The sequence below is a fragment of the Antechinus flavipes genome, chromosome 4 (genome assembly GCF_016432865.1).
Source record: "Antechinus flavipes isolate AdamAnt ecotype Samford, QLD, Australia chromosome 4, AdamAnt_v2, whole genome shotgun sequence".
NCBI lineage: Eukaryota > Metazoa > Chordata > Mammalia > Dasyuromorphia > Dasyuridae > Antechinus > Antechinus flavipes.
This window is the reverse complement of record NC_067401.1, coordinates 425,924,000-425,943,676: the sequence shown is the minus strand read 5'-3', so window position 1 is coordinate 425,943,676 and position 19,677 is coordinate 425,924,000.

Here is a 19,677-nt window from a genome sequence, read left to right as displayed (position 1 = left end):
TGAGTTCAAATTGACTTCAGACACTGGTTGTGTGATATAACGAGTCACTTAACTCTGTTGCCTCAATTTCCTTATATAATAGGCTGGAGAAGGAAATGGCAAACCATTTTAGTGTCATTGACAAGAAAGTTCTAAATGGGGTCATGAAGAGTGAGACATGATTGAAAAATGTTTGAACAAAAGCTCAAGTTTATCTCAGAAAGGATAGGAATGCACCCATTTTCCCATCCTCTGATTGGTTAAAGATATTACCCTAGTTACTCAGTGCCCTTAAGGTCATGCCAGGTCCCAGTTCCAAGGAGCAAAAGTACTCATTTTGAGACTACTACTGTATAGGAAGGGTCTGCAAACTCTTTCTGTAAAGATTTAGATAGTAAATATTTTAGGTTTTATGTGCTGAAGCAAAATTGAGTATATTATGTAGGTAGTATCAAGAAAAAAAAACAGATGTCCACATTTTTAATTAAATTCAAAATATTATATGTGTATGTGTATATGTAATATGGGTCTTAATGAGAAGAATAGAATTATTTTTGGAAAAGGGATAACAATTTGCTTAATTGAGTTTCAAAATTAGTGTTCCCTTACATCAAAATCCATTGCAAATATTCATGTTAATGCTGATCTATAATTCATGGGATTCATCTCTGAAAATGTTTTTTTGTATAAATAAATACTGCAAAATATAGATATTAATCTATGATTGTGATTTTAATAGATTATATTCATAGTTTGGAAGATACTTATAGACCTCTTAAATTCTTCTCTTGATATTTACCTTTTAGCATGTCATGACATTGCAGATAATGATTCCATTTGAAGGTTGAATGGAAGATCCTACACTGCATAATTAAATGGATTTCAACATTTAGAAGTTTCTTTTGAACTTGCATTGAGATCCCAAAAACCCTGCTAGAACTGTACTTTAAGATCAAAAGATATATCTGCTGCAAATTTATGGGGGAATGGAGATCTCACTTCTTGTTTTAATTTTGAAAGCATGGGGATGTACATAAAACAGCTTGTAATTATTTGTGATACAAACTTTATTAATTGTCATAAGAACTGATTTTGCCACAATTCATTTCTCGTGTGAGTACTGTTTTGTTTTAAATATTTATATTCAATTCATCAAGAAACATTACCTCAGACACTTACACTAGCTCTGTGATCTAATTAAGTCACTTACACTGTTTGTGTCCGTTTCCTCATCTATAAAATGAACTGGAGAAGGAAATGATAAATTTTGCATTATGTTTTACCAAGAAAACTTCAAATGAAGTCACAAAGAGCTGGACACAAATTAAAATGACTCAGCAACAAATTAGGGTGATTCTCATTCAGAAAATCTCAGCCATAAGCTCAGAAAATCATTTTAAAAATCTGTTCCTTTTTTTCTAATTTTGATGATGATTATATAGTAATAATTTTAAAAAGTCACAGAATGTCAATTCACATAGTATTTGAAATTCTGTCAAATTGTGACATGTTCTGCCTTTATAATACGAAAAAGCAGCTAGCTATAGAAAATACATAAGCAAATCAACATGATGTTCCAATAAAATTGTATTTATGGACACTGAAATTTGAATTTTACACAATTTTTATGTGTCATGAAACATTTGTTTTGGCGAGACAATTGGGTTTAAGTGACTTGCCTTATTGCATAGCTAGTAAGTGTTAAGTGTCTGAGGTTGCATTTGAACTCAGGTCCTCCTGACTTCAGGGCTGGTACTGTATTCACTGCACCGTCTAGCTACCCTATCATGAAACATTCTTAAATGTTTTCATCCATTTTAAAAGGAAAAAAACCCCAACAACTACTCAAATATTCTTAGCTTACTGGCCATATCAAAACAGCTGGTGGGCTGGATTGGGCTCCCAGGCCATAGTTTGCCAAACCTGCTTTGTAGTATAGCACAGTGCCTCTATGGTAGGTATCTAAGAAATGTTTAATTGAATTTGTCATTTTTGTTTTTGTATAATTGGCACCTAGCCCAGTGTCTTGAGTAGAATAGGTGCTTAATAAAATTTTAGCACATCAGATTGAATTGGTTCTACTACAAATGAATTCTACTAACTAAAAAGCCTTAGTATTCCACTATCTTTTACTTGTCTTCAACCCAGTGACACCAGCCTCCTTGCTGATCCTCAAACGAGACAATTCATCTGAGATGGAATCATGGCTCAGCCATTTTCCAACTATGTGTCCTTGGGGATTCTTCTTTCTGAAGGTCAATTTTTTCATCTGTGAAATCAGATAATGATTTCTGTTCTTCTTACTACAAAGGGTTTTTGATGCGAATCTAACGAGATATCTTTTTTTAAGTGTCTTTGTAGCCATGTAAGGCTATGTATGTATGTATTATGTAAGACACTATTATTTTTATTATCATTATTTAATTATCATCCTTGTTTTTAATGAAGCTGAAATAGAAAAGGTCTTGGGAGAAACCATTAGAAGCCACTATCCTTTCTTTTCATTTTGTGTTTAATGACTGAATAACTCTTTCAGGTTAATAGTTATATATTTTTATGTTTGAGTTTAAAGTGTTGAAATTCAAACTATGTATACTTACTGTAAACATTTTCAGGAAAACCACATTGGCAGACAGGACAATGGGGATCATTCGTTCTTCTTCCTGTCTCCAAGTGGTTTTGATTTCTTCCTTAAGATTTCTATATTTTGAGAGTTTTTTCTCTGAGTTTGGAGGTTTGTTGTGGCATTTTTGTTAAGATTTTGTATTACAAATTTTTCTTCCTCCCTCCTTTACTTCCAATTGTCCCCAATTAATCTACATTAAATAGATGTAATTTTTTAAACATATTTCCATATTTGTCATGTTGTACAAGAAAAATCAGACCAAAAAGGAAAAAAAAAACCACAAGAAAGAAAATGAACAAAACCCCCCAAAAAAGGTGAAAATACTATATTTCAATCCACATTCAGTCTCCACAATTCTCTCTCTGGATGCAGATAGCATGTTTTATCCCAAGTCTATTGGAATTGCTTTGAGTCTCCTCATTGTTGAGAAGAGACAAGTCCATCACTATTGATCATCACATAATCTTATTACTATATATAGTGTTCTTCCTGGTTCTTCTCACTTCACTCAGCATCAATTCATATAAGTCTTTCCAGGCTTATTCTTAGGCTTGAGCAGGAAATCATCCTGCTCATCATTTCTTATGGAACAGTAAGCTTCCATTACTTTCATATATCATGACTTATTCAGCCATCCCCCAATTGATGAGCATCCACTCAATTTCCAGTTCCTTGTCACTGCAAAAAAAGGGCTGCTACAAGCATTTTTTCCCAGCTTAAACAAACATGTCTTTATACATGTGAGCTTCCTATCTTCTTTTGTATTGTTATTCCCTTTGGTAGGCTGATAAAGTCTGTGAGCCATTTGTCAAAATGATATTTTTAAAAGCATAAAATACATGAGTACAAAAAAACCCCAAATTTTATTAAAATTATTTATCAATTTTTTAAAGGTTATAGACCCAAATTAAGAGTTCCTATTTTAAGTATTTAGTAAGAGTAGCTCTTTTGTGTTATACAGTTTCTAATATTTCCTTCCAAACTCTGTATCCCTCTATGAATCCAGACTCCATAGGAAGGAACTTTTTGAAGTTTCTGATACAATACCTTATTCTTGTAGTCATGAACTTCTCTATTTCAGCAAGCAAATGTGCATAACTCAGGCATTTGTTGTACTTTTTGGCAACATATTTTTTGGTTGAGTTCATGTTGATGGCACTTATAGAAGGCCTTTTGGCTTCTTTATTAGAACTCAGGTGTTTTATAACCTCTAATCAATGATAAATTAGTGTCAGTTATAATCAATAACTCCAGGGGTATATATCTGCTACCAGTTTTCAGTTACTATTAATCTTGAAAGTGATATCCAAGTGTTTCTGTAGATTTTAACCTGCTAATTCAACAGTGTAAAAACATCTATAATAATTATTATTGTTACCATTATATTAACATATCTCCCCTAAAGTCAACTGAAAAGCATTTATTGAGTGCCTTCTATATGCCAGACATGGTGCTATTCCACAGCTGCATTTTGGCATGATCCATGGTTATTGAAGATTATGTCTACACAACAAAAAGCTCCATTAAGTTCAACCAAACTGAAACATCTTTGATTATGAGCCCATCTACAAACTTTATTTCTGGCATCCAAGTACCAATCTGGCTAAACCACGGGGAACTTATTATCAGATTGGCTACAGTGTGATGAATTTTTCAGTTCTAGCAACTCTTAAAAACATCTCTTAAATCATAGAGGACTTGCTATCTATACTAGGGGAAGAAGTACTCACAACAGCACGGATGTAGAACCTTGCATTTTTTCACAACATAGAACCAACTCTTCCAAGAGAATTCTATATGAATTGCAGAATCTAGTTCCTGGGTACATACTTGTTTCCTTCTGAAAATGTGATTAAAAAGAGAAAAAAAAACCACAATAGAAATAGCCAAGGACAATTTTGCCATTGTAATCACAGTACTTAGCCCAAACTTAACAATTAATGAATGCTTGAATTCTATGACATCATTTTACACACTTTTGGTACTTATGGGTCCAATTGAAAGAATTAGGGGTCTTTAGCTGGGAAAAGAATAGAAATATGAAAAGTATGTTACAATATTTGAAGAGCTGTCATATGGAGGAAAGATTCATTTTATTTTATTTGATCCCAAAGGGCAGAATCTGGAGCAGATGGGGAACATTTTCAGGCCTAATGTGAGGAAAAAAACTTTCTAACACATATATTGTTAGGAAGTGGGATCCATTGTCCCAAGAGGTGGTAGTTTTCCTTTTTTATGAAGTCTTCCAACAGAAGCTCTATGATCACTTATCAGGCACAGTATAGTGAGGATTCCTTTTGAGCATGGACTGGATTGGATGCCTGCTGAGATCCATTTCACCTCTAGAATTTTATGATTCTGAAAAGGCAATACACCTTTTACACTGTTGTCCTTGAACGCTGTTGCTGTTCATCAGTTACTTCATCCCAGAATCAGTCAAGAGCATTGCCTTTTTCCACAAAGGGTGTTTGTCTAGCTCCTATTCTGGACCCAAATCTGCATATACTAGATGGCTTGAAATTGCTCCACCTAGGTGTGGACAGTTCCCAGGGGCTCAGAGACCAGAGCCTGAGTACATGAGTGCCAAGAGGTAGTTAGTCCTTAACAGAAATCCTACCCAGCAAACCACATATTTACAAAGGATTCGGCTCAGCTAAGGACCATTTGGATTAAGGGAGAATCAGCAGGAGCCTTTACCTCAAAACTCAAAATAAGACCTCTTTCAAGGTTCAAAAATGTTTGGCAAAACTTGCTCCTAATGTCCCTGAACTTTGCGGTTTGGGCTCGTCAGGCAGCCAATAGCTTTTATTAAATATCCATTGTGGAAAACACACTGAACAGCCCCAGAGATTTGCAAAAGGCTGCAGAAAATGTGGTCCTTGTCCTTCAAGGATGTTGAGTCTAATGGGGGAGTCATGTTGTATAATTTCCTGTAAAAAAGTGTTGCCTACAGTGGGTCTTGACCCAAATAGGCAAAGAAGTTTGGAAGAATTGCAAAGGAAGGACTATTTGGAAAATCTGCACCTCTCAAGGTTTATATTCTGTCTGTCTCCCAACTATTATAAAGAATTGTACTGCCCTCCCAGAAGAGAGAAAACACACAGAAGTGCCCATACATCCTCCCTGCATACAAGAGACATTGATCAGAAACATTCAGAAATGTTCATATAACCATATTCAGAAACACTTGAGCTATCCCAGAAGGTAGTTTGTTCCTTATTCTCTCTCATTTGTAATCTCATGGACTAAAAGTCAATCATTTATCACCAAAAAAAAAAAAAATTCTCTGGTGATAGAAATCCAAATAAAGCTGTTAATGTCTAACTGAGCCTTGAAACCAATACAATTTTTCTGATAGTCATGTTTTCTGATTATTTGCAGATGATTTACAGCCATGTCTGCTTATAGATGGAATGACAGATTTTTGGTACTTTCTTAAAAAAAAAAGCACACACACAACTTTATTTATTTTCTTGCTACTTTAGTCAAATCAAGTAGGACTATGGAGAAAATCAAAGCCACTAATTTGAAAGGAAAAGCTATGGGTTGTGTAGGGAAAGTGGCAGAATCTGACAATGAGAAGAAATATCGAGAAATCTTTCTGTCCATTTCTCCACTATTAAATGTGGCTGTAACACTTAAACAATCCTACATTATATTTTTGCTTTAAAATGGGTTACTTTAAAATGATCTTCAGAGGAGATTCTACAACTTTTGTTCATAGTCCTTTCCAATATTTGGTGGTTCTCACTGTCAAGAGATTCTTCCCTAGACTTATATAAATTGATACAGGATGAAGTAAATAAAGCCAGAATATTGACATATGCTAAGACTTCAATGATTTAAATGGAAAGAACAGAAAATTTCCGAAACTGAATGCTGTACGATTACAGGAACCAACCAGACATTACAGAGGAGCTGGAATATTCGTCTCTCTTTTGTTCATCCCTCTCTCCTATCATAAAAAGAGATAATAGATGGAGCATATTACATACATTTAAAGTTGTTGAAGTATTAATTTTGCTAAGTTGCTGTTTCCCTCTCATAAAAGTCTGTTACAAGAGATAGCTCCCTTAGATAAGAAAACAAGGAGAGATATATTAAAAATAAATGTGATATGAAAATAAAACACATAAAAATGAGCATTAATTAGGCCCCATGTTTAAATGTTTTACAAATATTTTCTTATTTGATCATAAAATAACTCTGAGAGGTGGATGCTATTATTGTCTCCATTTTACAGAAAAAAACAGATAGACAAAAGTTAAATTATTTGCCCAGAGTCACATAGCTGGTAAGGGTCTGAGATTGGATTTGAACTCAGGACTTTATCTGCTGGACACCTAGCTGATTTTAATACATAAAACTGAGGTAGTTTTAAAAGGAATTTTCCCCCATAACTAATATGATGCTTGAATCAATCAATCTTCATCTTGTTTCAGCCATGTGGATCCTAAACACCATGCTAAGTCTCAGCAAGCTCTCAAAAAATGTGTTGGTTGGTAGATTAATGAGTGAAAATATAAACAACCACAAAGTGGGGGTGGAGAGGCAAAGTAACAACTCTTTTTATTCAAGACAATCTTCACTCATTAATAATGAAAACAAGCTCTAATTGGAAAATCCCATATTATTACTGTGGTTTGATTCCATGGAGCTGAGCCTTGTTAGCTAATGAAAACCATGTTGATTTATCTTCTGTGCAGGCTGGAATTGTATCCGGCTAAACCTGTAGAAAGTCCCTTTATGCTTAAAGACACTGCCAGATACAGCTGGATTTGGTGATGAGATAATAACACTAACCCAGAAGAAATGATCTCTTCAGTGACATATGTCATATCACTAACATTTACACAAGGTTTAGACTTTTCATTATATTTAACAAGGACTTAGGGTGTTTCTATATAGGTGGGACCCCTCAGTCAATTTAGTTCTTTGCTAATAACATTTGCCTCCTCTGGGAAATAGGAATGACTTATAGACTTAAGAAAAATCAGCTATCAAAGTCAATTATCTGTCATCAATTTGCCTTTATAGAGAAATGTGGTTCTATGGGAGCAGAATGTTATTTATGCTGTTAGACAAGGTGGTTTGGTTGGTAATTTTGTGAAGAAAGGATGAGAAGTAAAGAAGAAAAAGTAGAAGAAAAAGAAAAGAAAAAGGAAAAGGAAGAAGAGGAGAAGGAGGAGGAGGTGAAGAAGAACAAGAACAAGAAGAAGAGGAGGAGGAGGAGGAGACTTTGTGGTAGTGATGATAGTGGTAGTAATAGTAACATTGCTACTAGTAATATTAGTATTTTTATTTTGTATATATTTTATTCTTATCTTTGAATATGTAACACTCTCCAAAAGAATGAACATTCCTTGAAAAATTGGAATGTGTCATATCTTTTTATTACCAGGACCTATTATTGTTCTGGAAACCCAGTATAATGCTTACTGATTATTGATTTCTTGACTACCTTCTTCTAGGACCAGGATCTATAGATTTAATTAAAAAAATTATTTTGATAACTATATTCCAAATAATTGATTTACTTTGGTAATCCTATCTATTTTGTTTTATGCATGTAAAAATATTATTCTGAGGATAGGCTTCCCCAAAGAAATCTATGACCAAAAAATGAGGGGGAAAATCCCTAATCTAGCATTAGAAACATTATTCTAGGCTGTTTACATGGTGTATCATCATTGCTTAGATACCCCTTTGTGTAGGGTTCACCAACTGATTACTAGGTTACCATCTACAGAGCATCTTTGACACCTCAGAGAAGATGCACAGAGATGCTTCTCCAGAGGCTTAGTAGTGTTGGTCACGTAGAACAAACAGCAAGGGAAGCAAGAAGAAATGCCAGAGTTTTGCAGCTAAACTATTACTATTAGTAAACTATGACTCCCTCCAACTCACCCACACACTATACCCAGAACATGGTAAGGGATGGACCTGCTTGAAAATCAAACAGAGGCAATAGGGAGTCATTAGTCACTTGATAGGGTTTAGCTTCCAATCACGTTTCTGAGTTATCTTTCCAATTCTCTGTAGACAAAAAAAATTTAATATATTTTTAATAATAATGACAACACTGGTATTAATGGATAACAATAAAATTATAACATATATTATATATATATATATACACATACACATATATATATAGCACTTTAAAGTTGATAAAGTGAGATATGTCATTTATCTGATCCCTTCAATAGTCCTGTCAAATAAATGCTATTATTATACCTATCTTACAGATGAGGAAACTAAGGCAGAGGAAGATTAAAGTGACCATTATAAATTTTTACTCTAGTTCATAGTAAACCAGTAAGTCATATATTTAGAATCACCAAATGCCTTTCTTTTTACTTCATATCTCCAAAACAGATGAGAAATTGTAAAATATCTATTTGTACAAAGAAGAATTATAGTACTTGAATGAGGCTCATAATGGAAGCTGGAAGATAAATGATCTTAATATATCATAAAACATATATTACAGCATTATTTATATAGATGGAATAAATATGTGTATTTGTACAAATACACAATCTATGATTGTAGATCAGATAGTTAATTTTGTTAAATGTTGAAACAAATGCCTGAGTAATTATAAAGTGTGGGCTGGGCTTCTGGAGATCATTTCCACTGCTCACTCAGCTGTGTTCTCTCCCTTTTCCCCCTATTGTTAACAAATGCAAAGTTCGCAGTAGAAGTCACATTCTTCTGTATCATCCAGGCTTAAATGGGACCATCCTTCACACCCACCTAGCAGAGCCACATTTCCTGGGTAAACATGGAGATTTTCAACTGTTAAAGACTCTTCAGTAATATAGTAGACCTTTGTAATGGAAAATGGCATCTTTTCACACAATGAATCAACTATGTGTGATATTCAGATGAAGCCTTAATGAAGACTTTAAGTGCTTACTGAGTGTTAGATATTGTGCTAAATAAGCATCGGAAATACAAAGAAAGGCAAAAAGTCTAAAGGAGACACATGTAAATAATTAGCTACAAATGGAATATATGCAAAGTAGATAGAAGGCCTCCTGAGAGGTAAAGGCTTCAGTAGCTGATGGGAATAGGAAACTTTTTTTTGGAAGGTGAGATTTGAATTGAATTTTGAAAGAAGCCAGTAAAACGAAAAGGTGGAATGAGGAGATATCTCTTCTTTTGGATCTTCAGGCATGGGGGAAAGCCAGTGCAAATTCTTGAAGAGGAACTGCAAATAGATCAGTGTTTGCAAGATCATAGAGGGAGTAAAGGGGATTAAACTGTAAAAACACTGGAAAGGTAGGATGGGGCCCCGTTATGAAGACCTTTAAATGCAAAACAGAGGAATTAATGTATGATGGGTAGTCTATAAAGAATCACTGAAGTTCATTGAACAGGGGCATTGTTGCTCAGGGCTAGTAGGTAGTACTGTAGTGCATCGAGTACCAGGTCTGCAGTCAGGAAGAAAACTTCAAATCTGGCCTTAGAAAGTAGGTATGTGACCCTGGGGCAGGTCATTTAACCCTGTTTGCCTCAATTTACTTATCTGTAAAATGAGCTGGATAAGGAAATGGCAAACCACTCCAGATCTTTGCCAAGAAAACCTTTGAAGTGACTGAACCAAAAAAATAATTGCTGCTTAACCTTAAAAGTTAATAAATTATGCTTTGGAGAAACATTAGGAGCAGTCCCACTAAAATATGTACAAAACAAGGATACTTACTTTAAAATTTTTATATGAAAAAGTAATAATAATCCTAATAAAACCACTAAATTAGGAAAATAGAGTCAGATTTCAGAGTATTAAAATAAAAGGTCAAAATATCATTTTAAGACAACAAAATTGATGAAAAATCCAGCTCTCTCCAAAAAGGAATGGAGACAAAATATTAAATTCTTTTGCAAACTAGTGAGCAAATACCACTTTCAGCCACAAACCAACAACAAAAATAATCTTCAGAGCTGATGAATGCACAATAAGATATAAAGAACTATTGCTGAAGCAATGAACTGAGTGACAGAAGAACTAGATCTGTGGGATTCCTGACTCTGTGGTAAACAAATCACTTACCTTTTCTAATGCTTTATTTCCTCTTTTCTGTAATGAGAACTCAGCTTACATGATCTCTAAGGTCTGCTCCTGTTAGGAGTCTGTGATTCTAATTTCAGATCAGTACAAATAATAGATTCATATTTCCAAAAGGCAAATTTAGAATACCTTAGCATGTAGCTAGGTGACAGTGGATAGAGCACTGAATCTGGAGTTAGGAATACTGGCTTCAGACACTTACTAGCTGTGTGATTAATGTACTGGAGAAGGAAATGTCAAATCACTCCAATATCTTTGCCAAGAAAATCCTACGGACAGTATGGTCCATGGAGTCATGAAGAATCAAACATAACTGAATGACTGAACAACAGCAAATATAACACTCCTGACCCAGCCCCTCATGTTTTATCTCTTGAAGGTCCAAGAAGAAGATGAGTTTTATAGGTGCATACATGTATCTATCTATCTATACACACATGTTTATGTACATACATATATATGTGCACACATACATGCATGTTTATAAACTATCTTCCCAGGTAATTTCCAGGAAATTGTTCCTTCAATTTTCATATTCTATATTATCAAGATTTTATATTACATATATTATTTGATAGAGACAATATATTATATAAGTATATATATATATATAATGTTACACCTATAATATGTGTACTACGTGATTTACAAATTTTAGAGCACATTTCAGTCACGAATTATTAGTATTCCATAGACAGGCAGAGTGGCGTTATGGATTGAATCAGGGAGAGCTAGGTTCAAATCTTGCCTCCAACATTTATAGGCTTTTTGAATTTGATTAAATTACATAACATTGCAAAGTACCCAAACAGACTGCATAAATTGTGCAACAGGAGCCAATCTGTATCGGTAGACAGGTTCCCTCACTGTGAGTTCTCCATATTGATGAAATCACAGATCTGGTCCAAAATCTAGGGGATGTCATTCATTTGATGCCCCATAGTTTGGTTAACCATTCCTTATTTTTCTTTTCACAATTACAACTCCTAAAATCTTCAATCTCTGAACATAAATCTTGTTTTCTCTTCAATGGCATTGTAGAGTTATGCTCTGAATAATGGGATTATTGGGTCAAAGGGTGTGATTATTTTTATAACATCAAGTTGATTTCACTCAGTCTAAATTTATAGCGTATAACTTCAGCTGGCTCTTACTTCTGCTTGCCAATCTTTTACTCTTTTGTTATTGAGTCCATATCTCATTCCCCACAGCAACTGCTCCAAATATTTTCCTCTCTCCTCAGGCTCCCAACCACAACCCCTCCCACCTCCCAATTTACAGCAGATGACTTGGCTTCCCTCTTCTCAGGGATTCATGAGTGTCCAAACTCTTGCCTTTCTTTCGAGTTTGTCAGAATTGCTACCCTTTCTCTCTCTCTTCCCTCTCTTTCAAAAGTCCTCTTCAAAGACTGTCTTCTAGCTTTCCTCACCATTTCAAGCAAGCTTTCCTCACTCCCCAATGCCTCTATCCCCAATGCCCTTTCCCATTTTCTCCTCCACTTTGGGCAATCTGGCCTTTACTCTTTCTACTTTACAGAAAGTGTTCTCTCAAAGACCACCAGAGGCCTCCTAACCACCGAATCTACTGGCCTTTAGATTTCATTCTTTTTAAACTCTCAGCAGCCGCTTCTTCCTCCTCACTCCCAGGTTAACTTGGGGTCTGTGAACTTCTTTTTTTTTTTTTCCTTTTCAATTTATGTTGGTACGCATAATTTTAATTTTCAATTTCAATATGTTTGTAACCCTATCTACTTTATTTTATGCATTTAATACCTATGTATGAATTTTGTTTCCCTCATTATATATGTATATAGATGCAAACACACATAATGCAAAACCCACATATATGAATATATACACATATACACAATACACACATCTATAAACAAAGCTCTATATATACTGAAAAAATGGGAAATTATTAACAGAGGAAAAACACTAGAATTAAGAGGTTGGCTGCATAGGTTTTATCAAAACACCAAAGGGGTAGGGAAAATAAATGGGAACAAGTATTTAAGTGGCTAATGTGTACCAGACATTGTGTTAAGAACTCCACAAATATTGTCCTTACTACAAATATGAGAATAGGTGCTATTGTTATCCCCATTTTACATCAGAGTAAACTGAGGCAGACAGCATAAATGTTTGTGGCAGGATTTGAATTCAGATCTTCTTGACTACAAACTTCAACCTCATATACTATGTCATCTATTTGTCCTAGGCAAATGAAAAACCGTGTTCTAGATATTCTCTCCTTCCTTACCTTAGGAGATATTAATACCAAAATTGATTCATCTAATTTTATTACTAATCTATAATTCTTTCTGTTGATTATTTTTTCCTTTTCCAAGCCAATGTTCACAATATTCTGGCAGATATGTACTTCTGACTTCAGATTATGATATCATGACAAAGCTGCCTTCTCATCTTGGAATTTCCCTACATCATACCTACCCCTTTTCCCCAATGATGGCTTCCTTTGGGCACTGGACGTGGTGGTCATGTTTTATTCCCTTCCCAGAAGTGTTTCTGACTCTCTTGGATTTCTACCAACATAACACAGCTGCCTTCATCACCATGTCCTCTGAGGGTATCTTTTCTTTTCTCCTCCCCAGTCCTTTTTTGAATTGTCTTCCCCCATTGGTATTTAATCTTCTTAAGGTTAGAGACTGTCTTTTTGTTCATATTTTTATCCCCAGCGCTTGGCACAAAGTAAGGCACTCATTGCCTGCCCGTCTAGAATAATCTTTCTTAATCTTAAACTTAGACGTGTCAATCTTCTATTTAAAAAAAGAAAAAGAAACAGAAACATAAATGGGGAACCATTACTCATAGGAAAAAGTTCACATTTCTTATCCTGGAATTTAAGTTTTGAACAATCTAAGGTCACAGTTTCCAACTTTATTTTCTACTACTGCCTGTAGGTACTCTATTATCCAATCAAATTGAATCAAATTGTCCTCTCTATATATTCTGAATTTTCTTGTCCCCATTCTTGTGCTTATATCATTACTTATGGTTCAAGTGACCTCTACTATTTCTGCTCCTGATCTGCTGAATTTCTTGGAAACTTTTAAAATCTAAGGTATAATATTACATCTTAGAAAAAACCTGGCCTGATTTCCCCAGTCAGTAATATTTCTTTAATCCTCTAATCTCCAACAGCTTTACATTTGGACCACTTTTACATTAATAATTAAAATACATGATGGTGTATGTTGTACATTAGTAGAATGTATTTTCTATGAAATCAAGGTCTTTAGGTAAATTTTATATTTTTTTTCTGTTGCCTAATATAGCGCTCTGTACATAACAGTTTCTTGTACGACAATGCTTTTCAAAAAAAATTCTATCCATTTGCAATTCCATCATCAATGTCTGAATATATTAGACTTTGATATATTCTACCATCCTTGAGGTTTGTCATTTAGGGTTGAGGATGGAATGGGATGGAATTATGGTATGCAAGTATATCAAGATAAAATAAATTTAGGTGCAAGTATATTATTTGGCACGTTTGTTTTTAAATCCATTTTGCCAGAGAGAGACATATGCTGACAGAGAGATATACAACATATTAATGATCAATATGGTTGGTCACAAAAGGGAATTGGGAAGTAGACAAAAAGGTTTAGGGGGCAGCTAGATAGTGCAATGGATAGAATATAGAGCCCTGAAGTCAGGAGAACCTGAGTTCAAATCTGGTCTCAGACACTTAACACTTCTTACCTGTGTGACCCTGGGCAAGTCACTTAACCCCAATTGTCTCAGCAAAAACAAAACAAAACAAAAACAGAGACTTGGGATGCAAAATGCCATCCACACCCAGAGAGAGAAATATGGAGACTGAATGCAGACTGAAGTATTATATTTGCATCTTTTTAATTTTTTTGCTTTTTCTTTCTCATGGTTTTTCCTGTTCGTTCTGATTTTTCTTTTACAACATGATTAATATGGAAATATGTTTAAAAGGATTATAAATGTATTACCTGAATCAGATTGCTTGCAGTCTTGGGGAAGGGGGAAGTAAGGGAGGGAGAGAAAAAATTTGGAACTCAAAATCTTATAAAAATGAATATTGGAAACTATCTTTACATGTAATTGGAAAAATAAAATACTATTGGGGAAAAAAAAGATGGACAACCTAAGTATCACTCTAGTATTCATAACATATATGTATTATCTGTAAAATAATATATACACATCTATCTATCTATCTATCTATAAATTGAGGAGACCCTCCACCATATTGGGGAGATAATTTAGGGAAGCTTTGGAGAAATATATAGGCAAAAATCATATATGATGTTGTTAGGGATGAGTTTAATACAAATATCTTTTTAGTTCAGATTTGGGATGAAAGAAGATATCCACAATTCACTGGAGAGTTAAAAAAAATAACAAAATGTTTACTTTGTCGTGATATGGCAAAGATATGCAATAAATAAATGGTTACATGTAGCATCAGGTAGGTATGACCTCTCCTTCCTCCTTATGGACATGCATCTTGCCAGCCAGGATGGAGTATAGTGCCTCATATGATCTCAGGAATCCCCCAAATATGAGAAACCAGGATTCTGCATGGCTGGGATCTTTTTTTGTCATTATGTGACCAACAAGCTGCATCAAGAAGCAATCAGATCTGGGGACAGCTTTTTTTTTTTTTTTTTAACCTTTTAGGGGAAATTAATTCCTGTTACAAGAAGGAGGGAAAAGGCATGGAATTAACTCATGTTAGCAAAATGGACCTAAACCATGTTGTAGGGATATACATATCCCTATATCTACGCTATAGTCATATTACAGATGGGAAGGCATGAGTAAGTTGCCATCAGAGGCAAGGGTTCCTATGTCAATTAGATGATGGATACATCAAAGTTGGAATTAGTATGACCATATTATATCTACAATTGGTATGGCCATAAAATATCATTAATACCACTGAGTTTTTAATCACACAAAATAGGCGAATATATTTCTGTCTTGCTCTGTCAGGCTTAGTCCTAAAACCAATTTTCATTTCTTTCTACAATTCCGGTACCTCGTTAGGCTTTTTTGAAATCACAACTAATGCAGGAAAGATGATGCTCATGGAATAGGCAACAGTGAAAACCGAATCCCTCAATTCTGGGTGAATAATCTATTTGATAGACAGGAAACCCACTGGCATGACTGGTCAATACACAGAATTATAAATAATCAAAATCAATGAAAAAGTAAAAAGTAAGCTTCTTGAAGGTAAGGTTTATTTTGCTTTTGTAAGCCCAAAATATAGTAAGCATTTAATGGGTTTATTTGAAAGTCTGAATACTTTGATATTCAGAAAGTTATAAAAACCAAGTTGTGATGATGAGAGTAGGGTGGAGAGGGGAAATCAAAGAGGAAGGGATGAGAATGGATATTGATACTCTATATTCTATAGGAATATAGAATCAGGTATAATCATGAATGCTTACAGATATCATGAAGTAGCTATTCCAGAAGTGTATACAAGAACATCTTTCACCAAGCAGACAAACTGGAATTAAGAATAAATGTACTGTTGCTAAGCCCATTGTGGTTCCTTCCTTTGACTTCATGGAGGAGCAAAAAATGATGAAATTCTGGGCCAGGCGTGACACAAACCAGCTCATATGTTAGTTAAGGTTTAAATTAAAAGAAAATAAAACACCCACAGACCATCCAAAATTTAACAAACAGAGGTTTACAGGAGAACAATTTATACAATAACAATGACATTCTAAGACAAACAACTTTGAAAGACTTAAGAGCTCTGATCTAGGCAATGACCAGCCACAATCCCTGAGGACTTGTTATGAAGTATGCTACCACCTGACAGAGGATGGTAGACTCACAAGACAGACTAAGACATAAAATTTATAAACATGGCAAATGAGAGAGTTTGTTTTGCTTGACTTTGCATGTTTGTCGTAAATTTTTTATTTTTTCAGTAGAATTGAAGGCAGAGAGAAAAAAGATTCTTGTACATTAAATTATTTTTTAAAATCTAAAGGTATATTACATATCAATACCATGGTAGGGATATTCAGCAAAGAGGCCACATTGATTTAGTTGGGTATGGCTCCTCAACCTTTGCATTTGGAACCATGGTACATTTGTCACAAAAGCTTTTTATTCTTTAAGATTTCTACCTCTTTCTGTGCTGAATTTTTTGTATTAAAATGATAATGAAGCTCCATCTGTGGTCAATTAAGGCTCATTACCCTTTAGGGAAGGCCTCCCTTTTGGAGAGGAGAATAAGCTAGTCTAAACTACATTAGATTTTATTTCTATCACATTAGTCATGGCCCTGGCAGAGTATCTTAGTATAGATTTACTCATTTTTTATTCTTTAATTTCTTATTTTCTTTTAGTTACCTAATAAAAAGATTCTACTATTTATTCCAGGTTATTATCAGGAGATTAATATGCCTTATTCCATCAATTGTTCAGGAAGTTATACTCCATGATATTGTGGGTGTGTGTGTGTGTGTGTGTGTGTGTGTGTGTGTGTGTTTGTGAACTGGAATGGTAGAAATGCAAAGAATGGGGATCAAATATAAAATTTTTCCTTCTTTTTCCATATTTACATTTTCACTATCTTCCTACCTAATAAAGGAATAATCAAAAAACAAGATTAAGTTTTAAACAACCCATTGTATCCCTTTCCAAAAACAGTGATTAGTGAAAAGAAAAAAAATGAAATGGCTAATTTTAGAAAAAAATGAGACTTCAGTGATTATTTCTGCAATTTGTATTAAATAATAACATTCTTCTAGGTATTTACATGACTTACCATTAAGCAATAATCTAGATTTTGTTGAAATTTGGTGAAATATAATTTTTCTTAGACCTTGATAAACCAGAAATAGCAATAGAGATGAGTTCAAAGGATGATCTTCCTAAGATTTTTAAATTTTATTTTAAACTTATGGAATAAAAATGAATATTTGGGTCCTCAAACTGGCCCACAGGCCAGATGGGGCAGCTGAGGACAATTATCCCCCTCACCCAGAGCTATGAAGTTTCTTTATTTAAAGGCCCACAAAACAAAGTTTTTGTTTTTACTATAGTCTGGCCCTCCAACAGTCCGAGGGACAGTGAACTGGCCTCCTATTTAAAAAGTTTGAGGACCCCTGAAGTATAATAAAAAATGATTACATATAAAACTATAAATCTATTTTATATAACTTATTATTGCTTTTAAATATATAATAAAGTTATCATATGAATTTCTTTTTTTTTTCTTCTCTTTTTCTTTCTCTCCCCAAATGGCTACCATTAGACACAATGGGTCTATGTATGTTTTTCTTTCTATGTCATTTATAGTTAATTTGGATATTTATAATGTCAGAATGACTTTGTTGCTCAAAGTTGTTCTGAAATATTGCCATTACTATATATAGTGTTTTCCTAGTTCTGCTTATTTTGTTCTTCCTTATTTTGTACAATTTTAAAATTTTTTTTTCCCCTAAGGTTACTCAGGTCACTATTTCTTATATAGCATAGTCGTATTCCTTCAAAATCATATCCCACAACTTGTTCAGCCAATATCACTGCTAGGTCTATTTCTTCCTAAGTTTTCTACATATAAAATACAAATGGCCAAAGACAGAATACTTAAATTCTGTAACAGACCAGAATTTCATTTATTAAAGACAATAAACAAGGCAAAATGCTTTATTTAAGAATTGCCTTTGAAAAGAAAAATTGGGCAAATTTGATAAAATTTTAAGTTGTCCTTTTGTTATGAATATCAATGGACATTCCATATTTGTCTGTAAGATATATAATTTGGTTAATATATAATAAAACTGGATGACAGAATCATGACCCTAAAGACCAATAGGTTCAAATGATGGGCTAAAGCTAATAAGATAAAATGTGACAAGAAGTCATTTTAATTTTTAAAAATTGGTTTTAAAAGACAATTTTTAAGAACATAAAATAAAGAAGACAAGGTAAAACAATATTTCTTGTGAAATGACACAGGGATTTCACTGGATCATGAGCTCATTATTCAGCAGTGAGATGTAATAGTTTTTGGACTATATAAAGAGAAAATTAGTATTCTTATGAATAAAGTCCGCAGCAAAGTACAGCATAATCTTGCAATATTTTGCCTAGCCATACCACAGATAAGGTATTGTGTTCGGTTCTGGGAAATGCATTACAGAAAGGACATTGACAAGATGAAATATGTCTTGAAATATGAATTATACCACATAAAGATTAGATAAAAGGTTTTTGAGATACAAATATGTACTGTACACATCTTTTTTGATCATTTGTCTCGATCATGTCTCAAATATGTCATGTTGTTGAGTCATTTCAGAAATGTCTGACTCTTGTGACCTCATTTGGGGTTTTCTTGGCAGAGATATTAGAGTTGTCATTTCATTCTCCAGCTTATTTTATACATGAAAAAAATCAAGGCAAATAAGGTTGAGTGACCTGTCCAGGGTAAGTATCTGAGTTCAGATTTGAACTAATATCCTCCTGTCTCCAAGGTAGTGCTCTATCCACTGTATATATAGGGACATGTGAAAAATAGAACACTGACAAATAGCCCCAGTCAGTCTTCAAACTGACACCTACACAAGCAAGGAGAAAATTCTGCCTTGTGGTTTAAAAAATAATGAAGTTAATTTAGAAAACACATCCACTTTACTTATTTTGGATATTGATGTTATCTTTTAAAAATTCAATAAAATTTTATTTATCTGCAATGACCTCATACTTCTCCAATTCCTCTCCAAACCACTCTTCCCCTCATAAATACTGGGTCATGGGAAGAGGCAGGAATAGCCACACTGGGTTGCTGATTGGGGAGCAAGAGAAAGAAAAGTGTCCTAGAATATAATGTAGATAAAGCAGAAGAGTGGTGTAGTAAGCATATAAAGGTCGGAAGGATGAAAAGGTTGAATGGAAATACTTCCCCTTATTAGATTCAGTCATAGAGTCTACTTGAAAAGATATCTGGGGGATCTGATAAT